This window comes from Triturus cristatus, chromosome 8, assembly GCF_964204655.1.
Source record: "Triturus cristatus chromosome 8, aTriCri1.1, whole genome shotgun sequence".
Classification (NCBI taxonomy): Eukaryota; Metazoa; Chordata; class Amphibia; order Caudata; family Salamandridae; genus Triturus; species Triturus cristatus.
Genome location: NC_140591.1, coordinates 272,733,335 through 272,758,126, shown reverse-complemented (window position 1 = coordinate 272,758,126; position 24,792 = coordinate 272,733,335). Strand labels below are relative to the sequence as shown.

At 45.6% G+C, this 24,792-nt stretch overlaps 1 protein-coding gene across 2 annotated transcripts in view; it reads right to left on the bottom strand.

The window, feature by feature from the left end:
• ELMOD1 (ELMO domain containing 1) overlaps positions 1 to 24,792 on the bottom strand; it is a 521,431-nt gene that overhangs the window by 486,156 nt on the left and 10,483 nt on the right. The window contains exon 1 of one of the 2 annotated variants that reach the window (XM_085621501.1): positions 23,292 to 23,417. The exons of the other annotated variant lie outside the window; for it this stretch is intronic. The gene's annotated coding sequence lies outside the window, so the exon portion shown is untranslated. Of the gene's footprint in view, positions 1 to 23,291; positions 23,418 to 24,792 lie in introns of those variants that run through there. 2 annotated transcript variants of the gene reach the window in all.

The following is a 24,792-nucleotide window of genomic DNA, read 5'->3' as shown; positions in this document are numbered from 1 at the left end:
GATGAATTTCTGCCCTCACTATCATTGATAGTGAGGGCACAAATCCATCGAATACGAGAGAATAGTAAATCTAGTCTCTCCAAAATCCAACACTTTCCCTACTGGTACTTAGATTGGAGTGGATATCGTACATCTGACTCCTCCAATGTCCAACACTTTCATAACTGTTGCTCAGATTTGAATGGGAGTAATAAATGTGAACCCACCAAAGTCCATCACTTTCCTTGCAGTTGGTTAGACTCAAGTGGGAATTGCAAATAAGGTAAAGGTACACCCTACAAAGTCCACCATTTTCCCTAATGTTGCTTGGATTGGAGTGCGAATAGTAAATCTGGCCCCTCCAAAATCTAGCACTTTCCATGATTTTGATTAGATTTGTGCAGGAATAGTGAATGTATCCTCCCAAAGTCCAACAATTTCCCTGCTGTTGTTTAGAGTGGAGTGGGAAAAGTAAATCTAAACCCTCCAAAGTCCAACAATTTCCCTATTTTGGCTTACATTGAAGTGGGAATAGTAAATCTGACCTGTCCAAAGTTCAACCCTTTTTCTACTTTAGCTTAAATTGGAGTTAGATGACAAAATATGACTCATTTGCTAGTACCGCTTATTTTAAATTGTAATTATTCTAATATTTTTAATCTTTATATTATTTTAGAAAACAAATTATTTTTGTATTTTTTATTTTACTTGTTTTTATGTATTTTATTTGTTTAATTAACTGTAATGTTATTGTTAATATGTTTTTTATTAAATGAATTAATTTTTAAGTTAATGTTAAGATTGTTCATGTATTTTTTAATTGTTTAAATATGTGTATATATATATATATACATATATATATGTATAATATATATATATATATATACATATATATAGTTTAACAATTGCAATAACAATAATTACAACTATTTTTAAATATAGTTATTTAAATTAAGTTGCATATATATGCTTTTGGACACGTATATGTCTGTCAATTTAAATTACATTGACATATTTAATTATTGTTAATATATTTAATGTAATTATTTTGTAATTTGTTTAATTATTGTGTTTTTTAATTTAAAAAAAGAATATACATGTATATGTATGTACAGGTAACCTGTGACCACTCCTGTCCGTGATCAAGGCAGTATCGCCGAAACATGTTGGACTAGAAGGAGCATGTATGCAGTGGTACTTGGATTAAAAGCAACTTTTTCCTGAAATGGGCCTCTGAAAGCTTCTTTGGCTTTGGTTTGAATATTGAATTGGCGAGCATCTCCGTGCTCGTCTGTGAGGACACCCTGAAGGGTCGGGGGTCGCCTGCTCGGAGTTCTTGTTGTTGGTTTAATAAGGCGGCATGACACACTCGCCGCAGCTAAACCCACGTGGGAGATGCTACTAAAGCAAAAACAACTGCGGCGCTGGAAGGGATTTGATGGGGACACACTTCTCCATTGATCGTTCAGGAAAAGAAGCTTGCAATTCAAGTAATGCCAAGTATTTTTAAACATGTTACGAGACTGTTCCATTTTATTCCAGGATTAACCAATGCATCAAACGGTTGTGAGTACATATTCTACGTTCCAGCAATATGAGTATTATCTCAGTTTGCACATCGTTACATAAACTGATGCATTTTGGGAGATGCAGTATTGAACAAGTCACGTGGTTAGTAACATTTAAATACGCCTACAGCGAGGCAACCTGTGACCATTCCTGTCCGTGATCAAGGCAGTTTCGCCGAAACATGTTGGACTAGAAGGAGCATGTATGCAGTGGTACTTGGATTAAAAGCAACTTTTTCCTGAAATGGGCCTCTGAAAGCTTCTTTGGCTTTGGTTTGAATATTGAATTGGCGAGCGTCTCCGTGCTCGTCTGTGAGGACGCCCTGAAGGGTCGGGGGCCGCCTGCTCGGAGTTCTCGTTGTTGGTTTAATAAGGTGGCATGACCCACTCGCCGCAGCTAAACCCACGTGGGAGATGCTACTAAAGCAAAAACAACTGCGGCGCTGGAAGGGATTTGATGGGGACGCACTTCCCCATTGATCGTTCAGGAAAAGAAGCTTGCAATTCAAGTAATGCCAAGTATTTTTAAACATGTTACGAGACTGTTCCATTTTAATCCAGGATTAACCAATGCATCAAATGGTTGTGAGTACATATTCTACGTTCCAGCAATATGAGTATTATCTCAGTTTGAACATCGTTACATAAACTGATGCATTGTGGGAGATGCAGTATTGAACAAGTCACGTGGTTAGTAACATTTAAATACGCCTACAGCGAGGCAACCTGTGACCACTCCTGTCCGTGATCAAGGCAGTATCGCCAAAACATGTTGGACTAGAAGGAGCATGTATGCAGTGGTACTTGAATTAAAAGCAACTTTTTCCTGAAATGGGCCTCTGAAAGCTTCTTTGGCTTTGGTTTGAATATTGAATTGGCGAGCGTCTCCGTGCTCGTCTGTGAGGACGCCCTGAAGGGTCGGGGGCTGCCTGCTCGGAGTTCTTGTTGTTGGTTTAATAAGGCGGCATGACCCACTCGCCGCAGCTAAACCCACGTGGGAGATGCTACTAAAGCAAAAACAACTGCGGCGCTGGAAGGGATTTGATGGGGACGCACTTCCCCATTGATCGTTCAGGAAAAGAAGCTTGCAATTCAAGTGAGTCCAAGTCTTTTTAAACATGTTACGAGACTGTTCCACTTTATTCCAGGATTAACCAATGCTTCAAATGGTTGTGAGTACATATTCTACGTTCCAGCAATATGAGTATTATCTCAGTTTGAACATTGTTACATAAACTGATGGATTGTGGGAGATGCAGTATTGAAAAAGTCACGTGGTTAGTAACATTTAAATACGCCTACAGCGAGGCAGCCTGTGACCACTCCTGTCTGTGATCAAGGCAGTATCACCGAAACATGTTGGACTAGAAGGAGCATGTATGTGGTGGTACTTGGATTAAAAGCAACTTTTTCCTGAAATGGGCCTCTGAAAGCTTCTTTGGTTTGAATATTGAATTGGCGAGCGTCTCCGTGCTCGTCTGTGAGGACGCCCTGAAGGGCCGGGGGCCGCCTGCTCGGAGTTCTTGTTGTTGGTTTAATAAGGCGGCATGACCCACTCGCCGCAGCTAAACCCACGTGGGAGATGCTACTAAAGCAAAAACAACTGCGGTGCTGAAAGGGATTTGATGGGGACGCACTTCCCCATTGATCGTTCAGGAAAAGAAGCTTGCAATTCAAGTAATGCCAAGTATTTTTAAACATGTTACGAGACTGTTCCATTTTATTCCAGGATTAACCAATGCATCAAATGGTTGTGACTACATATTCTACGTTCCAGCAATATGAGTATTATCTCAGTTTGAACATCGTTACATAAACTGATGCATTGTGGGAGATGCAATATTGAACAAGTCACGTGGTTAGTAACATTTAAATACGCCTACAGCGAGGCAACCTGTGACCATTCCTGTCCGTGATCAAGGCAGTATCGCCGAAACATGTTGGACTAGAAGGAGCATGTATGCAGTGGTACTTGGATTAAAAGCAACTTTTTCCTTAAATGGGCCTCTGAAAGCTTCTTTGGCTTTGGTTTGAATATTGAATTGGCGATCGTCTCCGTGCTCGTCTGTGAGGATGCCCTGAAGGGTCGGGGGCCGCCTGCTCGGAGTTCTTGTTGTTGGTTTAATAAGGCGGCATGACCCACTCGCCGCAGCTAGACCCACGTGGGAGATGCTACTAAAGCAAAAACAACTGCGGCGCTGGAAGGGATTTGATGGGGACGCACTTCCCCATTGATCGTTCAGGAAAAGAAGCTTGCAATTCAAGTAATGCCAAGTATTTTTAAACATGTTACGAGACTGTTCCATTTTATTCCAGGATTAACCAATGCATCAAATGGTTGTGAGTACATATTCTACGTTCCAGCAATATGAGTATTATCTCAGTTTGAACATCGTTACATAAACTGATGCATTGTGGGAGATGCAGTATTGAACAAGTCACGTGGTTAGTAACATTTAAATACGCCTACAGCGAGGCAACCTGTGACCACTCCTGTCCGTGATCAAGGCAGTATCGCTGAAACATGTTGGACTAGAAGGAGCATGTATGCAGTGGTACTTGGATTAAAAGCAACTTTTTCCTGAAATGGGCCTCTGAAAGCTTCTTTGGTTTGAATATTGAATTGGCGAGCGTCTCCGTGCTCGTCTGTGAGGACGCCCTGAAGGGTCGGGCCGCCTGCTCGGAGTTCTTGTTGTTGGTTTAATAAGGCGGCATGACCCACTCGCCGCAGCTAAACCCACGTGGGAGATGCTACTAAAGCAAAAACAACTGCGGCGCTGGAAGGGATTTTATGGGGACGCACTTCCCCATTGATCGTTCAGGAAAAGAATCTTGCAATTCAAGTAATGCCAAGTATTTTTAAACATGTTACGAGACTGTTCCATTTTATTCCAGGATTAACCAATGCATCAAATGGTTGTGAGTACATATTCTACGTTCCAGCAATATGAGTATTATCTCAGTTTGAACATCGTTAGATAAACTGATGCATTGTGGGAGATGCAGTATTGAACAAGTCACGTGGTTAGTAACATTTAAATACGCCTACAGCGAGGCAACCTGTGACCACTCCTGTCCGTGATCAAGGCAGTATCGCCGAAACATGTTGGACTAGAAGGAGCATGTATTCAGTGGTACTTGGATTAAAAGCAACTTTTTTCCTGAAATGGGCCTCTGAAAGCTTTTTTGGCTTTGGTTTCAATATTGAATTGGCGAGCGTCTCCGTGCTCGTCTGTGAGGACACCCTGAAGGGTCGGGGGCCGCCTGCTCGGAGTTCTTGTTGTTGGTTTAATAAGGCGGCATGACCCACTCGCCGCAGCTAAACCCACGTGGGAGATGCTACTAAAGCAAAAACAACTGCGGCGCTGGAAGGGATTTGATGGGGACGCACTTCCCCATTGATCGTTCAGGAAAAGAAGCTTGCAATTCAAGTAATGCCAAGTATTTTTAAACATGTTACGAGACTGTTCCATTTTATTCCAGGATTAACCAAAGCATCAAATGGTTGTGAGTACATATTCTACGTTCCAGCAATATGAATATTATCTCAGTTTGAACATCGTTACATAAACTGATGCATTGTGGGAGATGCAGTATTGAACAAGTCACGTGGTTAGTAACATTTAAATACGCCTACAGCGAGGCAACCTGTGACCACTCCTGTCCGTGATCAAGGCAGTATCGCCGAAACATGTTGGACTAGAAGGAGCATGTATGCAGTGGTACTTGGATTAAAAGCAACTTTTTCCTGAAATGGGCCTCTGAAAGCTTCTTTGGCTTTGGTTTTTAATATTGAATTGGCGAGCGTCTCCGTGCTCGTCTGTGAGGACGCCCTGAAGGGTCGGGAGCTGCCTACTCGGAGTTCTTGTTGTTGGTTTAATAAGGCGGCATGGCCCACTCGCCGCAGCTAAACCCACGTGGGAGATGCTACTAAAGCAAAAACAACTGCGGCGCTGGAAGGGATTTGATGGGGACGCACTTCCCCATTGATCCTTCAGGAAAAGAAGCTTGCAATTCAAGTAAGTCCAAGTATTTTTAAACATGTTACGAGACTGTTCCACTTTATTCCAGGATTAACCAATGCTTCAAATGGTTGTGAGTACATATTCTACGTTCCAGCAATATGAATATTATCTCAGCTTGAACATCGTTACATAAACTGATGCATTGTGGGAGATGCAGTATTGAACAAGTCACGTGGTTAGTAACATTTAAATACGCCTACAGCGAGGCAACCTGTGACCACTCCTGTCCGTGATCAAGGCAGTATCGCCGAAACATGTTGGACTAGCAGGAGCATGTATGCAGTGGTACTTGGATTAAAAGCAACTTTTTCCTGAAATGGGCCTCTGAAAGCTTCTTTGGTTTGAATATTGAATTGGCGAGCGTCTCCGTGCTCGTCTGTGAGGACGCCCTGATGGGTCGGGGGCCGCCTGCTCGGAGTTCTTGTTGTTGGTTTAATAAGGCGGCATGACCCACTCGCCGCAGCTAAACCCACGTGGGAGATGCTACTAAAGCAAAAACAACTGCGGCGCTTGAAGGGATTTGATGGGGACGCACTTTCCCATTGATCGTTCAGGAAAAGAAGCTTGCAATTCAAGTAATGCCAAGTATTTTTAAACATGTTACGAGACTGTTCCATTTTATTCCAGGATTAACCAATGCATCAAATGGTTGTGAGTACATATTCTACGTTCCAGCAATATGAGTATTATCTCAGTTTGAACATCGTTACATAAAGTGATGCATTGTGGGAGATGCAGTATTGAACAAGTCACGTGGTTAGTAACATTTAAATACGCCTACAGCGAGGCAACAAGTGACCACTCCTGTCCGTGATCAAGGCAGTATCGCCGAAACATGTTGGACTAGAAGGAGCATGTATGCAGTGGTACTTTGATTAAAAGCAACTTTTTCCTGAAATGGGCCTCTGAAAGCTTATTTGGCTTTGGTTTGAATATATATATATTCACTGAAAAAACCATAGGTTTCACACATGTTATAGTTAGCGGAAATTTTACTGATAAAAAACCAATGAAATTCCCCCGTTATAGTTAGTGCAGGCAACTATAACTCACGCGACCACAATCCTCTGCTGATGCTAATACTGTATTTAGACACTTATTTGCCCATGTCTTCTTCCATACATTTTTAGCTATACATAAATTACAAATATTTTTTTTTCATAAAGACACATATGTCATCAGCAGAAGATTGCGGTCGCGTGAGTTATAGTTGCCTGCACTAACTATAACGGGGGAATTTCATTGGTTTTTTATCAGTAAAATTTCCGCTAACTATAACATGTGTGAAACCTATGGTTTTTTCAGTGAATTTGCAAGGTTTTTTAAATGCTAATTCCTAACTATAACGTGTGTGAAACCTATGGTTTTTTCAGTGAATTTGTACGGTTTTTTAAATGCTAAGTTACTTTACGCCATTTGTGGCGTGCGCGCCCACTTTACGCAGTTAGTGTCGTGCACGCACGGTGGGCACGCGGTGCGATGACAAAGCACGAAAGCACGTCAACAAATCTGTTTCTGCTTTCCTCCGTGACTATGGTATGGGTGCCATTTACCACAACAACTTGCGTTATGACATGCAAGACATTTATAGAGGAGATGGTGTGCACTTCAATGATGAAGGGAACAGAGTCTTCCTCTTGAACCTTAGACTCTGCATCGGTACTTACTTGTAGGTACCACTAAAAAAATGACTTCATAAACACAACAGCTCTTTTTAGAGCTCCCTAATATCTAAACTCTTAAATCTGCTTTTCATTTATTTATTTTTTTTTTTTTACCGTACGCTTACCGTAAGCTTACCGTACGCGTACCCCGTGATTTTTTTTAAAATCAATAAATGTTTTTTTTGTACTTTTCTGTCCTTCTTTGACCCCCTTACAAATGTTAGGGGGTCTGTAACTCTCCTCATTGCCCCCTTTCCTTGTTTTCACTCTTTTTTTTCAGAGTGAAATACACAAAATGGCGGCCGCCGCTTCCTGGTTTCGACCGATTCGAATGTTTACTAAGATCTAAGAGCCAATCAGAATCGCACTCGCGCACGCCACCGTACGCTTACCGTAAGCGTACGGTAAGCGTACCGTAAGCGGGCTCAGATATATATATTGATTTAAAGGCTATTTTCTCAGAATCTACTGAACAGATTTACACCAAACCTACAAAAGGCACTTCCTTGACCTAGGGACTACCTCTCTGCCAAATTTTGAGTAATTCTGTTCAGCCGTTCGGGCTGTAGCTCGTTCTAAAGGTCCTATGGAAAAATGCATGGGAAAAACGCGTTTTGGGACCCCCCTTTTATCTCAGCCCCCGCTTGACGGATCCCCCCGAGACTTTCAGGGTAGGAGCGGAGCGTAGCGCCCCACCTATTTTGAGAAATTCGCGAGGATTCGTCGACCGGCGCCAAAGTTATTCAAAATAGAATGTTGAGGTTTTCCTATGGAAACGTGGTCCTAACTATAACTACCTACTGGCGACCGCCAGTAGGTAATACATATATACTATCTTGCACTTAAATTTTTTAAATAAATTACGTATAATGCTATGCATATAAAAATTTCGATGTAATTACCTTTTTTGGCAATATTCTGTTTCACACTATTTATGACAATATGTTGGAAGTTTACATTCATAGTATGTAAATTCAATATTTTTGTAGACAATATGTTCGACATGATATTCTGGTATCACAATATTGTTATTCCCAATATTCTGTCATACTACAGTCCCTGTATCCTGTTAGCAATTATTAATATGGATTTGAGGTAGATGCTAGCTGTCCTGGTCCTCTCTCACCATCATTTATGGACGGTGATAGGGGAAACTTAGTGAAGTACAGCCAATTCATTTGATAGTTTGAATTTGCCCACTGGGGCAAAATTGTACCAAATGATGTACTATTATGGGATTGTTCAGACAAACGTATATGATGCTACACCAGCACTTTGAAAGGTCACCTTAAGAGCACAGACCACAATATATGGTAATACCTTAAAGAAAGAAAAAGTTGTCAAAAAACTGTATTAACAATGTCGACCAGCCGTATTATTGAATTTATTTAAATATAAAAACATGAGTGGATTTTGTTCAAATCAATAATTTTATTGTGTAAAGAATAGCTTTTTGTACTCGAAAAGTAAGGAAATTAATTGTATATCAATCTAGTGGCAATACCTGTACAAGTCTTTTTTCTATGTTATTAATTCACTCATAATCACATGGTGTGTTATATACTGGGCAGCAAGAGTTGTTGATTTACTCGTGAACAAGGAGCCATGAGCTCCGAAGCGCATTGAGGAACTTTGTTGCATAAATAGAGACTCATGCTTGGAATAGCAGTCGAGCCGCAGTGTGTTTTGTTCACAATGAACTGAGCACATTGTGTGGATTTATAGGGACTCGCTACCCGGCTGTGGAGCAACGTGGAGAAGAGGCTCAGAAGTCAGCGTTTGTTTATGGTGGAATGCATACATATAAACTACCTTGTACTTTTACATTTTAAATAAATTACCTTTAATGATATGCATATTAAAATTTCGATATAATTACCTTTTTTGGCAATATTCTGTTTTACACTTTTTATGACACAATATTGTGGAAGTTTACATTCATGGTATGTAAATTCAATATTTTTGTAGACAATATTTTTGACACAATATTCTGGTGTCACGATATTGTCGTTCTCGATATTCTATCATACTGCAGTCCCAGTATCCTGTTAGCAATTATAAATATGGATTTGGGGTAGATGGCAGCTGTCCTGGCCCTCTTTCACCCTCATTTATGGACGGTGATAGGGGAATGGGACAGCTCACAACTGCACTATTAGGACAGGATAGCTTGGAGCTGCCCAGGTTCTCCATGTTCTGCAAAATGCAGCTGGGCCAGGAGGACTGGTCCATCTCACAATTGGACTGGTGCTCTGTTTACAACTGCAAACATAGCTGTGAATCAGCTGTCATCTTTCCCAGTTCTTCTTCGCCCTGCAAAAAATATAAAATGATGGATGACTGGTGTAGTGTCTTATGAATTAGAAATGATAGAATCCTTTTGGCTCCAGATGAACTCCATAGAACTGTGACATAAGTGTTAGACCGAAATGCATTGAAGGCTGGTTTAGAATGTTGAGTTTGCGGTTACACGCAGAAGAATAAAGACCTGTATTACTAAGCTCTGTGTGTGGCAAAGTCCTTCATATGTACCTAGGCTGAGGTAGACGTTACAACTGGCGAAGAGTTAGGGAATAAGTAACCTGAAGATCGAAGGTGCTCTTTCAGAGAATTTTCATGATCCAAGCAAACTGCTCGTAAGTGCAACATATGTTGCAGTTGAAGTGAGGAATTGACTCAACGCATGTGTAGTCAAAGTGCATCTCCATCCGCCCTTAAGAAGTAAAAAATTATGAAAGCCTTTAAAGAAGTCTTTGAATTGATGATCAGGAACCTGCTGGTCAGATCATACGTGAAGGTACTGCACTGCTATGCAATATACTGTCAGATGTAATCTGGAGTGTGAATGCTAAAGGCAGATACAACCAGGTTTTTAAAAAACAGTTATTGATACTTACAAAATGCAAGATAACGTTACAATTAGAAAGTGGTGAAGACAAAGAGTGCACAAAGAGACGCCTAAGAATAAAATTGTTATTTACTCACCAGAACCGATACAACTGCAGTGCCAGGTGCTGCCACCTAGGTCAAGCACAAGGGTTGTGCTTACGATGCTGGTGAGTCTTGCCAAGCCAAATGAAGGGCCATGGGGGCAGTCGGAACAAGAACATAGCAGTGGGCGACAATCAAACCAGTCATAGATATTTTTCATAAGTAAAACGTTGTTGTCCATTGGAGGCAAAGACTGAGGTTGTTTTTCCAAAAGTCACTAAGTATGATCCAGAGGCCAGCACATCTCAAGGCTTTAGAGATGGCTCACACAAACAGGTTCAAGATGATCAGCTGAGGGAGCTGGAGTGAGCTCCGCCCTCTATGCCAGCCACTCTCAGAAATGGCTACGATGCTGCCACTTTCCTAAAACCACCACCACCATTTGATACCGCCAAAAAGTTAAATATTGGCGATAGATGGGCTGCTTGGATAGAGACATTTGATTATTTCATTGATGCACTTGAAGAGACTGATAACAAAAGGATTATCAAGTATCTCCAAAATCTTGCTGGTGACGGTGTAAAAGTATTCATAAAGAGAATGCTGTGAACCAATGAAGAAGTCACATATCATCAGATTAAAGAAGTGTTGAATCTCAAGTTTAATCCAATGCCTAATGTTGATTACAAAAGGGACATCTTCAACCAGGAACGCCAGAAGGCTGGTGAAGCCATTGATGATTTGTGGAGAAACATGAAACACTCATCAGACATTGTAAGTTCAATTAATTTAATGATGAAGAAGGTATGTGTTGGACTTGGCCCTTCTGGCCGGTTCACCCCGAAACTTTTTGCTTAATATTGTGACTTGGTTTAGTGATTTTAGTGACTTCTGCGCACTTTACCGCTGTGTCCCAGGGTAAAGTGCGTGCGTGTTGTGAGGTTGGCCTGCCCTCCCATAGGAATGCATGGGGGAATGTATGTGTCCCGGTAGTTCCTGATGCGTGGGGTGTGCAGGCCCGTGTTTGGTATGTGCGGACTCGTGGGAGTGAGTGCTGCGCGTTGATGTGTGCAGCGTGCATGTACCTGGTGTGGAAGTGCCACTCCTAGACGTGGGCACTTCAGTGTGCAGTCTGAAATGTGTGGCTTGTCTGGCGATTGGCTGGTGAGGTCAGGTGACGGACTAGGGAATTCCCCAGAGTCAGGAGGAGTCACCCAGTGGTGAATGGGGAGTTAGCATGTTGATGGCTGGGGAGGAGTGTACCTGGGTCCTGAATAGGACAGGGCTTCCCCCACACAATGCTGGCGCCGGCCCCTGTGGTGCGTCTAATGACCCTAGCCCTGCCAGTGAATAGGGAGAGGGGCTGAGCAAAACAAAGTGCTCAGGAACCTGTTGGAACTGGTTCGCCCCTTCCCTGCACCTTAGACAAAGGATTTGACTGTATAAAAATGGGGCTGTGTCCCCACAAAAGTTGTTCTCTTGCAGGATCCACTTGAGGGGGGGCCTGCTGCTGCTGGGCGCCAGGAGAGACCGCCACTGGGGACTGCCTCCCTGCTGGAGGGCCCTGTGAGCTGGCTCTGGGCCCAGCCTTTGCCCCCCTGGCTTTTGAAAACTTTATTGCTGGACCCTTTTGCTTGTAGCGCCTGGGAGCGCTGTGATTTACTGCATAGCGCTAGGAGCGCTTCATTTTGAGGCCCGAGCGCTGCCAGCGCGCTCCGGTGTCGCCCCGTCACAACCGAGGGAATCCCCGGCGTAGGGATTCCCCCCTGGGGCATCGGATCGAGCGGGAGCCCACCCCGCATTGTGTGTTCGTTGGCGGGTGCCCACCCCGCTTATCTGATCCTATCGTTGGCGGGTGCCTACCCCGCTTATGGGTAGTGGTTACCGAGGGAGCCCACCCCTCTAATCACCGAGACGATCACCGCCGCAGCCCGGAGTCCCCGCCGCGTCATCCCCCTGCCGCGCTGTGATTGGTTCAGCGGGAGGGGGTGTGACCCACGTGTTCCCGGCCCCGAGAGACGACGCGCTGAGGAAGGGGGCAGGCGGGAGCCCACCCCGCGCTCCGGCGACCAGGAAGTACGGCCCCGAGGAGCGGAGTCCCCCGAGGACAGCCCGGTGAGTGGGGAAGGGCTTGGGGACTCCGCACGAGTAACACGGGTGCCGGTCCCGGACCGGTTATTCTTTTGAGCAACCCCAGCCTCCGGCGCGGGCCAATGTCACTGAGAGCCTCGCGCCGAGGCTCCAACGACGGGGGCTGGGTGTAGTAGAGCCTGTGAGGCTCCCATAAGGCGCATGGATTTCCGAGCCGGTTGAGGCTCCAACGAGGGGCACTATATCTCCTCAGAGTCCAGTGTGACTCCAACGTTACGGGGGCAATTATTTGGCAATCGCGAGTCCCCCGAGAGGGACTCCAACGACGGCGCCTTTGTTGGTTGAGCCCACGAGGCGCCCCTAGTGTTGTGGTCCAGAGGGGGCTCCACAGGCACCGCAGTGCCCACGCCCATTTGTCTCCAGCTGCCCAGCACTTAGTGGGCAGCTGCATCGTTTAGGTTGGGGCCCTCGGAGTTTTGGACTGTGCCTCCTGCGCAGCCTTGCCCCTGACTTGTTGAACGCAGGGCGTCCTAGCCCCTACCAGGCCAGTTGGCCCAGGGACTGCCACAGGTGGTGGCATAGGAGTTTTGCGCAATTGTGTTCCTTCCTTGCACCTCTGAATGTGTGTTGATGCATCATGTGCCATTGCTTTTACACCTCTGAATGTTTTATGCATCATGTGTGTTCCTTACTTGCACCTCTGAATGTGTTTTGATGCGTCATGTGCCATTGCTTTTACACCTCTGAATGTTTTTAGGCATCATGTGTTTTTCCTTCCATACACCTCTGAATGTGATGCATCATGTGTAACGTTCTATTACCCCTACAGGTGTTGTGATACGTAGGTGGTTGTTGCTTTCTCCTAGTACAGGTGGTGCTAGTGAGGTTCTAGTTCCCTGCGTAACAGTCTCCTAAAGTAGTTAGGGTTACGTAGGTGGTACTTCCCCGACACCAGTAAGTACTGGTTGTGTGCTATACATATTATTTTTGTGCTACAGTGATTTTATATATTTTGTGTGCTAAATATCTAAAAAGTGCTAACTCCTGACAGTGGTCCAGGTGGCCCTGTCTTGTACATAATCCCTTGTAAATTCTGCCCGTGCCTGTTGGCACATTGTAAAGTGTGTGTTTTTATCTAATGTGTTGTGTATAATACAAAGGTTATTTTTATAGAATACCTTGTGTGGAGTTTCCTTTGTGGTGGGCCTTGGGTGTTGTTGCTGGGTGCGCGCGCAAACGCTGTACACATCGCCTCAGAGATAAGCCTGACGGCTCGTGCCAAGCTACCAAGGGGGTGAGCAGGGGTTATCTTTGGCGTGTAACTTCCTGGCCCTGACTAGAGTGGTAGTTTCTGCCTGGCTTTGGCGCAAGCCTTAGCCAACCAGAAATCGCCAGGTCTAACAGTATGCATCTGAGAGTTACTGATGGATGCTTGTCTGATTCATTCAGACAACGAATGTTGAGAGAAACTCTTAGTCTGGAGCAAGTGTTAGTGGCTGCCAGAGCTGAGGAGCGTGCCGATAGACAAGTTGCCGACATGGAAGCCAGAGGTGCCCAGAATAAATCAGTCATGAGTGTGAAAATTAAGCTGAAGCCAAAGACTAAATGACACAAGGTGAGGTCTACCCGTAAAAAGGATTTTTTATTTCCACATAAAGGTAAATGTCCTACTCTCGGACAGATTTGTAAAGGCTGTGGGAAGGAGAACCATTTTGAGACAGTTTGTAAAGCCAAGAGAAATACACTGATCCATACATAATTTTAAAATCAAAAATGAAATTGCAAATCATAATATACAACTTGATGCAATTTCTACAATTTCCTAATGAGTCATGAGTTATGCCTGCTGTTGAGTTTTCCAGATGGTAAACTCCATCACATATGTGACGGAACATTCCATATGCAAAAGTCCCGTTAAGTATCCTGTTTTTGTTCATCATTCCTTTATCACCTGGATCTAACAAAGGACATTTAAAATATGTTTTTGGTTATGGGTTTCACTATCACCAATGTGTACACATGTTTGTTTTTTCTGTGGGATTCCTATTGTGAGGCAGAAGATCTGGCTCCAGCTGATGACATAAATCAACAATTGTTTGCCTATTTAATCTGATGTATTTGTTTATATTCTGGTCTACCATGGTGGCAATGCCTGAAACTGTAAATGAAAAAAAGACACTAAGTATGTAGGCTATGCATGGGGGGCGCTAGCGAGGGGGGGCGCTAGCGAGCCCAGAGCAAGATGGCTGCGCCGTAGTGCAGCTCTGCTGGTCGAGCTGTCTATCCGACTAATATCCGCACATATCGGCACCTACTGTGGCTACTGACGGCGGCTACCTGGCTCATGGGAGTCTAGGACTGCGCAGGTGAAAGAATTGCCGAGCTTTGCTGTCCCTCTCGCCTGTAATCGTGGCGAGTGCTGGCGACCCGCGATGCGGAGAAAATGGCGGCTGCGTGAGGACTCGGCTGACGGCCCAGCCTGTGGAGCCTCCTGCGCTGGCTGCTGGTGGGTGGCGTGTGGCAGCGCTCGCATGCTGAGGACGATTGGCGGCTCTCCGGGACTGTGGTGTGCCCGCTACGACCTACCCCATGGTGATTGGTGGCCCTGGTGGTGTCGCCCCTACGGCCGAGTGGGGCTGCTGGCAACCTGCTGCCGGGCTCGGATCCCACCCCGAGGCTTCAGCGTCAGGCGCTACGGCGGGGGTTGCGGCCGGGGCCCGGTGCTGAGCTCTACCCGGCCTGGCGGCGCTCTGAGGGGGCAAAGCGCTGATCGTGGAGGCTTTCCGGAAGTGGACCGCTTTGGGAGGACGGCTCCGTACCCGGGGCCCAGCGAGTTGGAACTTTCCGTCGCCGCCGACGCGACCTGGACGGGCCAGAGGAACCCGTGGTGGGGCCGGATCCTGGCGGCAGACCTGAGCGTTGTGGCCCGGCCTGGTGCACTGGTGAGTGGGTGCTGCCTAGGGACATCGAGGGCGCACTGCTCCCGGGGTGAGGTGGCGGGCGGCGCAGCCTGAGGGGGCGCCTTCGGACACTTTCGCGGCCTGCTGGGGAGATTCTGGTACATTTGGCCGGCGGGGGACGCATGCTCTGGCACCGCTGTGGTACCTAGACATTGGCTGCTCCCTGGTGGGGCCGGGCGATCGCAGTTTGGATTGGGAGTGTGTGCGCCATTGTTGAGTCCAGTGCGGCCTGCCCTCGTGTGGATTGCCGGCTTGCTCTACACAAACTCTGCTGTGACTCTGCCCCAGAACATAGTTTACCGGCGGGCGAGGGATTCGGTGACGACCCTCCATCTCTCGGAGAGAGACGTTGCAGACATGGGCCGCACAGATAAGCAACAGAGCAAGCTTCAGTTCGAAGCTAAAGCGAATACTAGAGCTCCTGCGCCTGCTGCCCCTACTCCGGAACCAGAGCTGGAGCAGTGCCCGACCACACGGCTGGAGCAAATGATGCTCACTATGCAGTAAAGCCTTCAAACTATAGACGCCAAAATCGACGGTCTAAATCTCCGAATGGACAGCATGGCCTCAAGACTTGACAAGCATGGTGCGCAAATTGTAGAGGCGGAGACCCGCATCTTGGTGGCAGAGGACCAAATGGAGGTTATGGGTGCATCATGCACTGCTATGGAGGAAGTGCTTGAAGTTATAAAGGCCAGGAGTGAGGATTTTGAAGCCCGTTCCCGGAGAAACAACCTGCGCATAACTGGGGTGGCCGAGACTACCAACACCGGTCCAATGGAATTGTATGTGGAGTCGCTGCTCACAACGTTGTTGGGTGCTGAACACTTCTCTAAGGTGTTTATTGTAGAACGCGCTCACCGTTCCCTGGCTCCTAGACCCGTCCCGGGTGCCCAGCCCAGACCAATCATTGCCAGGCTCCTCAACTATAGAGACAGGGCTGTAGCTCTCCGTCTGGCCAGAGAGAAGGGGAGGCTTGAATATCAGGGAATGAAAATAGAACTGTTCCCAGACTTCACCGTGGCGGTGCAGCAGGCTCGTCATGAATTTCAAACTGTGAAGAAAAAGCTGCAATCCCTAAAAATCCAATATGCCATGCTGTATCCTGCCCGGCTGCGGATACAACGCGAGGGGAAGGCACACATCTTTACGGCACCGAAGGAGGCAATGTTGTATGCCCGTCGGTTGGAGCGACAGTAGCCGACTGGCAGGAGCAATAAGCATTCGGACTCAGAGGACTGAGCGTGGGGCGCCAGGATATCTGTGCTACCTATTGCTATTCTAATGTTTCAAGGTTCCTTATTGTATGTATTTACTACTATGCTAATGCCATCTATTCTAAACAGATTGGTGGGGGCAACCTCAGGGTGGTGAAGGGGGACATGCTTGGGAGGCTTGGCTGCGCATATCGGTGGTGCCAGGTGGCTTTCGCCGTGTTCAGCGCACTCCTCCTTCTTATTCTTGTCGAGTTCACGGGATGGCTGCCGCTCTTCTTTCAGCTCGACCCACCCTGCTTCTGCGGGGGGCCAGGAGCCGCTGGTGACCCCTGACATGGGAACTTTTCACACAGTTTTGGGTGTTTGTAGATGCCAGGTTGGCGTCACTGTTGGGGCATTGATGTTCCTCGATCTTTGTTTCTTGTGTATTGGGGGATTGCAGTTGCCCTATTTTGGTTTGGTTCATACTAGGGAAAATGTGCGGCAGCAGCTGCTAGCCGCAGTGGGGGAATGGGGTGGTTGGGGATTTATGCTTCAATATGTTGGCGTGATGCAGATTCTTAGGCTACATAATGCATGGTACTGCAGCTGTGGCTGCTTTTCAGCTGCGTGTTTATATCCCAATATACACTGCTGTGATGACCGATAGCAGGTCAACCCTTAAATGGCTGAGTTGGAATGTCCGGGGACTTAATAATGCTAGGAAGGTGAGGCAGGTGCTTGCCTATTTGGACAGGCATAAGGTTGCACTGCTACAGGAGACGCATCTCACGCAGCAATCAGCCCAGAAGGTAGCGGCTGGATGGGCGGGGGTGAGGCTGGCTGCATCCTACTCCTCATATGCTCGGGGGGTTATGATACTGATCAAGAAAAATGTTCCCTTTGTGCCCCAACTGGTGGATGCTGATACAGACGGCAGGTACATCATAGCTCAGGGCACGCTCTATAATATGCCGTTGACTATTGTTAATATATACGGTCCAAATACAGATGACCCGGGTTTCTTTGAGGCTCTCTGGAGTAAGCTTGCCAGTATCCCATGTGCGACTATTATATGTGGTGGGGACGTCAATGCGGTATAGAACCCTGTGCTGGATAGAAAAACCACAGTGGTCTGCCCTTCCCGGAGGGCTCCAGGCGCAGTGCGGGAGGGTATGGGATCCTTGGGACTAGTCGACATTTGGCGACAGAGACACCCTCAGGCCATGGAGGGAACGTGTCACTCATATGCAAGGCAGGCCTGGTCCCGTATAGATTATTGGCTGGTAACATCGGATGTTTGTAGTTGGGTGGTGCAGATAGGGCACTTGCCTAGAACGCTGTCTGATCACTCTCCAGTGGCGCTAGATACGGTGGTGCCTGCGCGAGTCCCGCCCCCCTTCCAGTGGCGTCTGCAGTCCACATCATTGTTGGACCCAGTGTTCAAGGAAGGGGTTCGAAAGGCCATAACGGATTACTTCACGGTAAATGCGGGGTCGGTTGCGACAATGGAGACACTGTGGGAAGCCTTTAAGGTGACCATCCGAGGGGAATGCATTGGCCTGCAGGCTGGTGTCTTGAAGTCTCTCCGTCGCACGATGGAGGCACTAGAGAGGGAGCTGAAGGATCTGGAACACTCCTATAGCGTTCGGCCCAGCCCAACCGTCCTGGCGCAAATAAAGGAAAAAACTTCAGCGTATAATGATACTGCAGACCAAGAGATTAAGCCTCTCTCCCGGCGCAGCAGGGCGCGATATTATGGGGAGGGCGGAAGGCCAGGGAGATCACTCGCTTCTCGCATTCTTGATCCGCACCGTAGGGCGCATGTGGTGCAAGGCATTAGGGTGGATGAGGAGGTCCGGCATGATGCTGGTGGCATTCTGAGAGCATTTACGGACTATTACACTGACATGTATGGTCACCGGCCTACGGCTGGGCCGGATGAATTAGACCAATATTTAGATGATATCGCGCTAGTGTGGTTGTCGCGTAGGCAACAAGAGTTTTTGATGCACCGCCTGACACTTGGGGAGATACAAGATGCTACCAAGGCGCTTCCTGGTGGTAAAGCGGTGGGCACCGATGGGCTGCCGGCTGAATTTTATAAAGAATATGCGGACCAATTGGCACCATGCCTGCTGCAACTTTATGAGGAAGCGTATGAGACTCAGTGCTTGCCGCCGACCCTTCGGGAGGCGCTGGTGGTCGCCCTTCTAAAGCCTGATAAGCCTCCTGATCAGTGCGATTCGTACCGCCCAGTGTCGCTAATAAACACGGACGTCAAAATATTGGCAAAGGTGCTGGCCACGAGGCTGCAACTCCTACTTCCGGTTATGTTTCTTCCAGACCAGTCGGGGTTTGTTCCCGCTCGCTCCACATCCCACAATCTTCGTACCATATTTGCGGTTATGCATGTATTGACCCCTGCGCTCCCAGCAGTGGCGGTGCTACTGGACGCTACCAAAGCGTTCGATTCTATAGCATGGTCCTACATGATAGCAGTCCTACATCGCATGGGGGTCCCGTTTGTGTTTACGAACTGGATCAGGTTGCTGTATACTAAGCCGGAGGCCAGGGTGCGAATTAATGGGCATCTATCTGACAAGTTTGCGATTCACCGAGGTACGCGGCAGGGCTGCCCGTTGTCGCCCCTGCTGTTTGCGCTTGTGCTGGAGCCTCTGGCTTGCATGGTGCGACAGCGACATGCCGCGTCGGCATTGCGCTTTTTGCAGTGACCGCTGGCTGTTTCCATGTATGCGGACGACATGGTGCTGTATGTCTGAGCCGGAGCAGTATCTGGCGCCGCTTATCCGTGAATATGTCCGGTTTGAGCGTTTCTCTGGCCTGGGGATCAATTGGGCTAAGTCCACTGTATTGCCTCTCACCGATAGCACCAGGCCTTTTGATATGGAGTACCCGTTGGTGTGGGGATTGGAGGCTGTTAAGTACTTGGGGGTGTGGCTGCATAGAGACTCACAAACGGTTATACAAGCAAATTTTGGTACAGCAGTTACCAAATTGGAGGAACAGGTGACCCGTTGGATCAAACTACCGTTCTCCTTTGCAGATCGTATAGCCTTTTTGAAAATGATAGTGCTCCCGCGCCTTCTATATTATTTTTGTAACATCCCGGTACGGCTTAGCAAGTCCTTTTTTTACACTCTCTGCTCCCTCCTGATTACACTGGCGTGGGGAGGGAAGAAGTCCCGCCTTTGCTGGGGGACTCTCACCTTTCCGTACTCCCAGGGTGGGTTTGCGGCGCCGGATTTTTATCTCTATTACCTCTGCGCCCAGGCGCAATATGCCTATTATTGGCAACATGACCTGGCCTACATCCCACATGTGGCTGTGGAGGCGGGGGCGGTCCATCCTCTGCCCCTTAAAGCGATGATTGTCAACACATACACGATATACGAGAAAGGGGAGTTTGACACGGTACAGACTACTGCCGGCGCCTGGCGGGCATTGGGGCAGCGTGCGGGCAGATTGCCGCTCTATGCTCCAAATATGCTGTTGCTCCATCATTCCGATCTATCGGTGACTCAGGAGACGGGTACACTACGAACGCTGGCGGAGATGGGACTCCGCGTCATGGCGGACGTTTTCCCGGGAGGGCAATTTATAACCTCAGCAGATCTAGCGGCCCATGGCGAGGTATCGGCCATGCAGCGCTTTGTCTATGCGAGATTGCGATCTGCCATGCGTGCATTTAATCCGCACTTCCCATCTGAGCCGCCGACACTTGGGGCACTGCAGTTGATTTACACGACAACCTCTAGAGCACGGCTGGTGACCAGGCTCTACAAGGAGTCCCAGAGGGATGGGAACTCAGTGGGGTCAAAGGCCCTGGACAATTGGAACAAGGTGCTTCCGGAACCTCTCACGGAGGGGAAGTGGTTGGATAGCTGCAGCTTGACGGGCCGCTTGACGCCGAATGGCAACCTGCGATTGGTGCATTTCAAGTATCTGCATCAGATGTACTATACACCAGCACAATTGAGTAAATTCGGGCTCCGCCAGTCTGATGCCTGTAAGCGATGTGGTGCATCTGGGGCAGACTTTTATCATCTGGCATGGGACTGTCCAAAGATATTTGCATATTGGGGTGAGGTGATTAGAGTGCTTGGACTGATGATTGAGGAGCCGCTGGACTGCCATCCGCGATTGTGCCTGTTGGCGGTTGGAGCTGTGGTGCGCCCTTCTCACAAAAAACTAGTATCCATTGCCCTGCTCATGGCTAAGCAACGTATTTCTCTCTGTTGGGAGAGCCGATTGGCTCCCACAGCCGCCTTGTGGTTGCAGGACTTAGCGTACTGCCGTGATCAGCTTACATGCTATGCGGAGGAGCTACCGGCAACCTCCAGACCAAGAGATATCTGGGGGCCGCTTACCTTGTATTTGCTCTCCCTTAATAATGATTGATGTCTGGATTGAAGCTGGCACACGACCCTTTTTATGCTTACCTTCATGGGCTGCTGCCCTGTTTCCTGGTCTTGTCATTCGGGACAGCCTGGGATTATGCTACTGCAGCAATGTAAGATCACTGTACCACTGCTAATTGTGTCCTTCTTCATACTGACGCCTTGAATCTGTCAAACTGTAACTTTGTGTTATGCATGTCTAAACGTTACTAAAAATGCTTAATAAAAATAATTAAAAAAAAAAAAAAAAGTTGAAACGTAAAAAAAGAAAAAAAAAAGTATGTGGGCTTTTAATGTTTTTGAAAAAAAATAACAGATTTATCTCTTCAAATTTAATAAACTACTAGGTATTGAATAGTGTTTTTATATATTTTTGCTCATTTTTGAAAAATGTGGGACACATTACCTACATGGAATTTATTTATGACTAATCAATCATTTGTTTTTTTTGTTTTTAAAAAAATGATTTTATTGATAATCCATGAGCGTACAAAAAGGAGAGCAAGACAAAAAAGTAAAAAAAATGAAAAAAAACAAAAGAAAAAGCACAGAGAAAGAATCACGGTTAATGCTTAATTACAGCACAGCAACACCAATATTTTTGCACATACACTGATAATTTACAGATTCGTATAGGTCATCACTGGTCCCCATATTTCCTGTCCTAGTTTCTTTTTTCGCGTACCTTTCAGCGCATATGCACTGTATTCAATATTTAAAGATGCCAGAAATCTAGCACGCCAGAGTTCAAAAGAAGGTGCATCACGCTGTAGCCACATTGAGGCTATACATAATCTTATCACCGAAGTGGCCATAAATATCAAATATCTATATTTATACATCGTAGAGTCCCTCCCATTTTCTTCATCTATCCCTAGTAGTACACACGCACTGGATAGTCGTACTGTTCCGACCAATATCTCCTCCAAAAATTTCTCAATATGACCAAAAAAAGTATTTAAATGCATACATGAATAAAAAATATGAAGTATATCAGCCTCATCGTACCCACAGCGAAAACATTTCCCATCCTTAACCCCCCCCATCTAAGCATTTTTACTGGTGTGTAATATAAATTAAAAATAGTTTTGTAATGTTGTGCGCGTAAATTAGCGGCCATAAATAATAATAGAAATTTCAATTTGAATCCCAACCCGTCCCAGCCGATGGTCCCATTTAGAATTATGAATCTCTAAATCGTTAACCATAGTTTTAATTAATAACAAATACAGAGCTCCAATACGAGAATTCTTCCCCACAGCTTCAACTACTGGATTTGAGTCTATATTCCAGTGATGTTTACACAAATAGTCCGAATTTGAAGATATTTAAAAAAATCAGAGCGACGAACTTGAAATTTCTGCGCTAACATTTCAAAAGACAGCAGATCCCCATTGTAGTATAAATCTCGAATTCTTTGAAGACCTTTGTCTCGCCACCGATCTACTATTCGGTCCCCAAATATCAGAGGGAGAAGTTCTAACGAGGATAAGGGAGTATATCCAGAGATCTTCCCCATGTTATAATATTTTTTTACAGATCGCCATGCTTTAAACGCTGCTACCAATACCTTAAACCGGGTCCGCTTGTAGTAAATCAAGTCTACATTAAGAAATAAACGGTTTTTCGCTGCACTACCCAGTAACATTTGAAAAATAGAAGGAGCTTCTGCTGGATTACTCACTTCTATCCCTGTCAGAAGAACATTCATGCGCTGTAGGGTACATGCCAAGTAATATAAAGTAAAGTCGGGGACAGCCCAGCTCCCTTGTTCACAAGGTAAGATCATAAATCGAAGAGCTCTACGTGCTTTCCCCTGTGCCCACACAAATCTAGTACACAAAGATTGTAACCGCACAAGATTGGCCCGAGGTATCTCCAATGGAACAGCTCTGAAAAAATACAGTATTTTAGGTAAGATTAACATTTTAAGGACGTTACAACGCTAATCAATCATTTGAATGTTTAAATTTAAATATATATGATGTAAAGAAAACTAACCACATGTGGATGAAAATATGCAGCACCCCAGCCAGGGAGCCAAAATTGGAGTTCGGATTCTGCATCTGTACATTGTGCTCCCTTTGCAACTGCTTCATCTCCTGGAGCTCTGTCAGGGCCTGGCCCATCATGTCTTGGGACTGCTGGAGGGATCCTAAGACTTGCTCAATGGTGGCTTGGGTAACAGTGAACCCAGTGGCCTCACTTTGCTGGCCCACAGATTCCCTCCCCCGACCCCTACCCCCACTACTCTGCATCCTTGACCCACTGTGGCCCATCCCATTGGTTCCTGCTGAATTACAGGTTGTGGTGGTGGTGTATCAACAGCAAACAGGACTAGGGGGGCAAATGATTGGTGTGATGTTTGTTTGGAGACAGGAAGTGGAGGTATCCATAGGTTAAGGTGTGGTAACAGCTGGGGTGAGAGGTGTAGATGTGGGCTGAGTGAGACTCACTGAAGCTGTCTGCCCAGGCAGACTAGATGAGCCAGGCTGCTCTTCGACAACTGGACTTGCAGGAGTGTGGTCCTCACTGAAGGCTTGATCCTGGTCTGGGGTGGAGATATCCTCAGTGGTCCACGTACTCTGGCTGTTGGACCTATTATAAATTAATGAAAAATAATAAATTTAAAACTCTGGATTATATCAATTTATTTTTAAGCTACTTATTGTGTTCGCCATTTCCAGGTTCCTTTACTCGAAGTGGTGCATTCGCAGTGAAATTTTAAAGAAAACTCTTGCAGGAAACCCCTAGTTCCCAGTACCTCTTATATATGCTGCTATGCTACATTTGCACATATTCACTGTATGATTATCGATACCGCAAATTTTCTCCCTCAGGTCCCTTCCTCTCCTTTGTTGTAAAATGTTTTAGATTACCTGTTCAAATGCGATTTTTTAGCACTGTTACATATATGTACTATACAAAGTCAAAAGCTTTTTAACAATTGACAGGAGCTCTATTTACATTAATGGATTGACTATTTACTTTAATATGCAATATTTTAACCCCTCCCGCACCTAAGGTAGAATACATATCCCTTGTTGATTACTGATTTGTATTCAAGTTTAGTACCGTGTGCTGTAGTGAGGGAGTGCATTCATGAATGAATTAGAAAATTTTGCACAAACTATATTTGTACCATCTTTTAATATATCACCAATGTACAGAAATTTTATGATGACATATTTTTAATATCCTTCCTTGTTATGCAAAATGTATTGTATTTTTTTTAATGTGCTTTTATGGCCACATGGTCGAAATAAAAGCTTTTTTGACTGACTGGCTAAAATATGAAGCAACTTAAAAGTAAAAAGCAAAAGGTTATTATGACTGTACCTTTCAGTGGTATTATAATAGGCTATATAAACAGTTTGGATCACACATAAAACTACTTCAAAAAAAGCAGGTAAAAAGATGTCCTGAAATGCGAAAAGATGATTAGAAAGTATACATAAAATATACCAAACATTTAACGCAACACAGTAGAGAGGCAAAACCATTACAAGGCCTAGCGGCTGATATTATGACATTTACACAACTTAGAAGGATATATAGCATTAGTCATTCTATGAACATTGTAGAGTACATTTCACACAAATAACTGCTTATGTTCAGCATAAAAAAATACATACCTAAAATGTTTTGGGTAAAAAACGTTCTGATTTGTGAAATATAGAACACAAATTTAAACAAATAACAGGGATAGGACAACATACAAAATAACACTTTGACATGTGAAGGTGTGATAAGAGAAGAGGGAATGAGCAAGATAACATTGAAATATTATTTTCTCAAAACAAAAAAAGGCATCATGGTAGTTTTAGTCATTTCAATTAAACATTAACAGCATGTGCAAATTTGTAAGTTAAACATACCTAGTGAAATTATGTTGTACAAAAGAACAGACTTAACAATATAAAAAACATATGTGCAATATGTTATTTGATGTAAAAC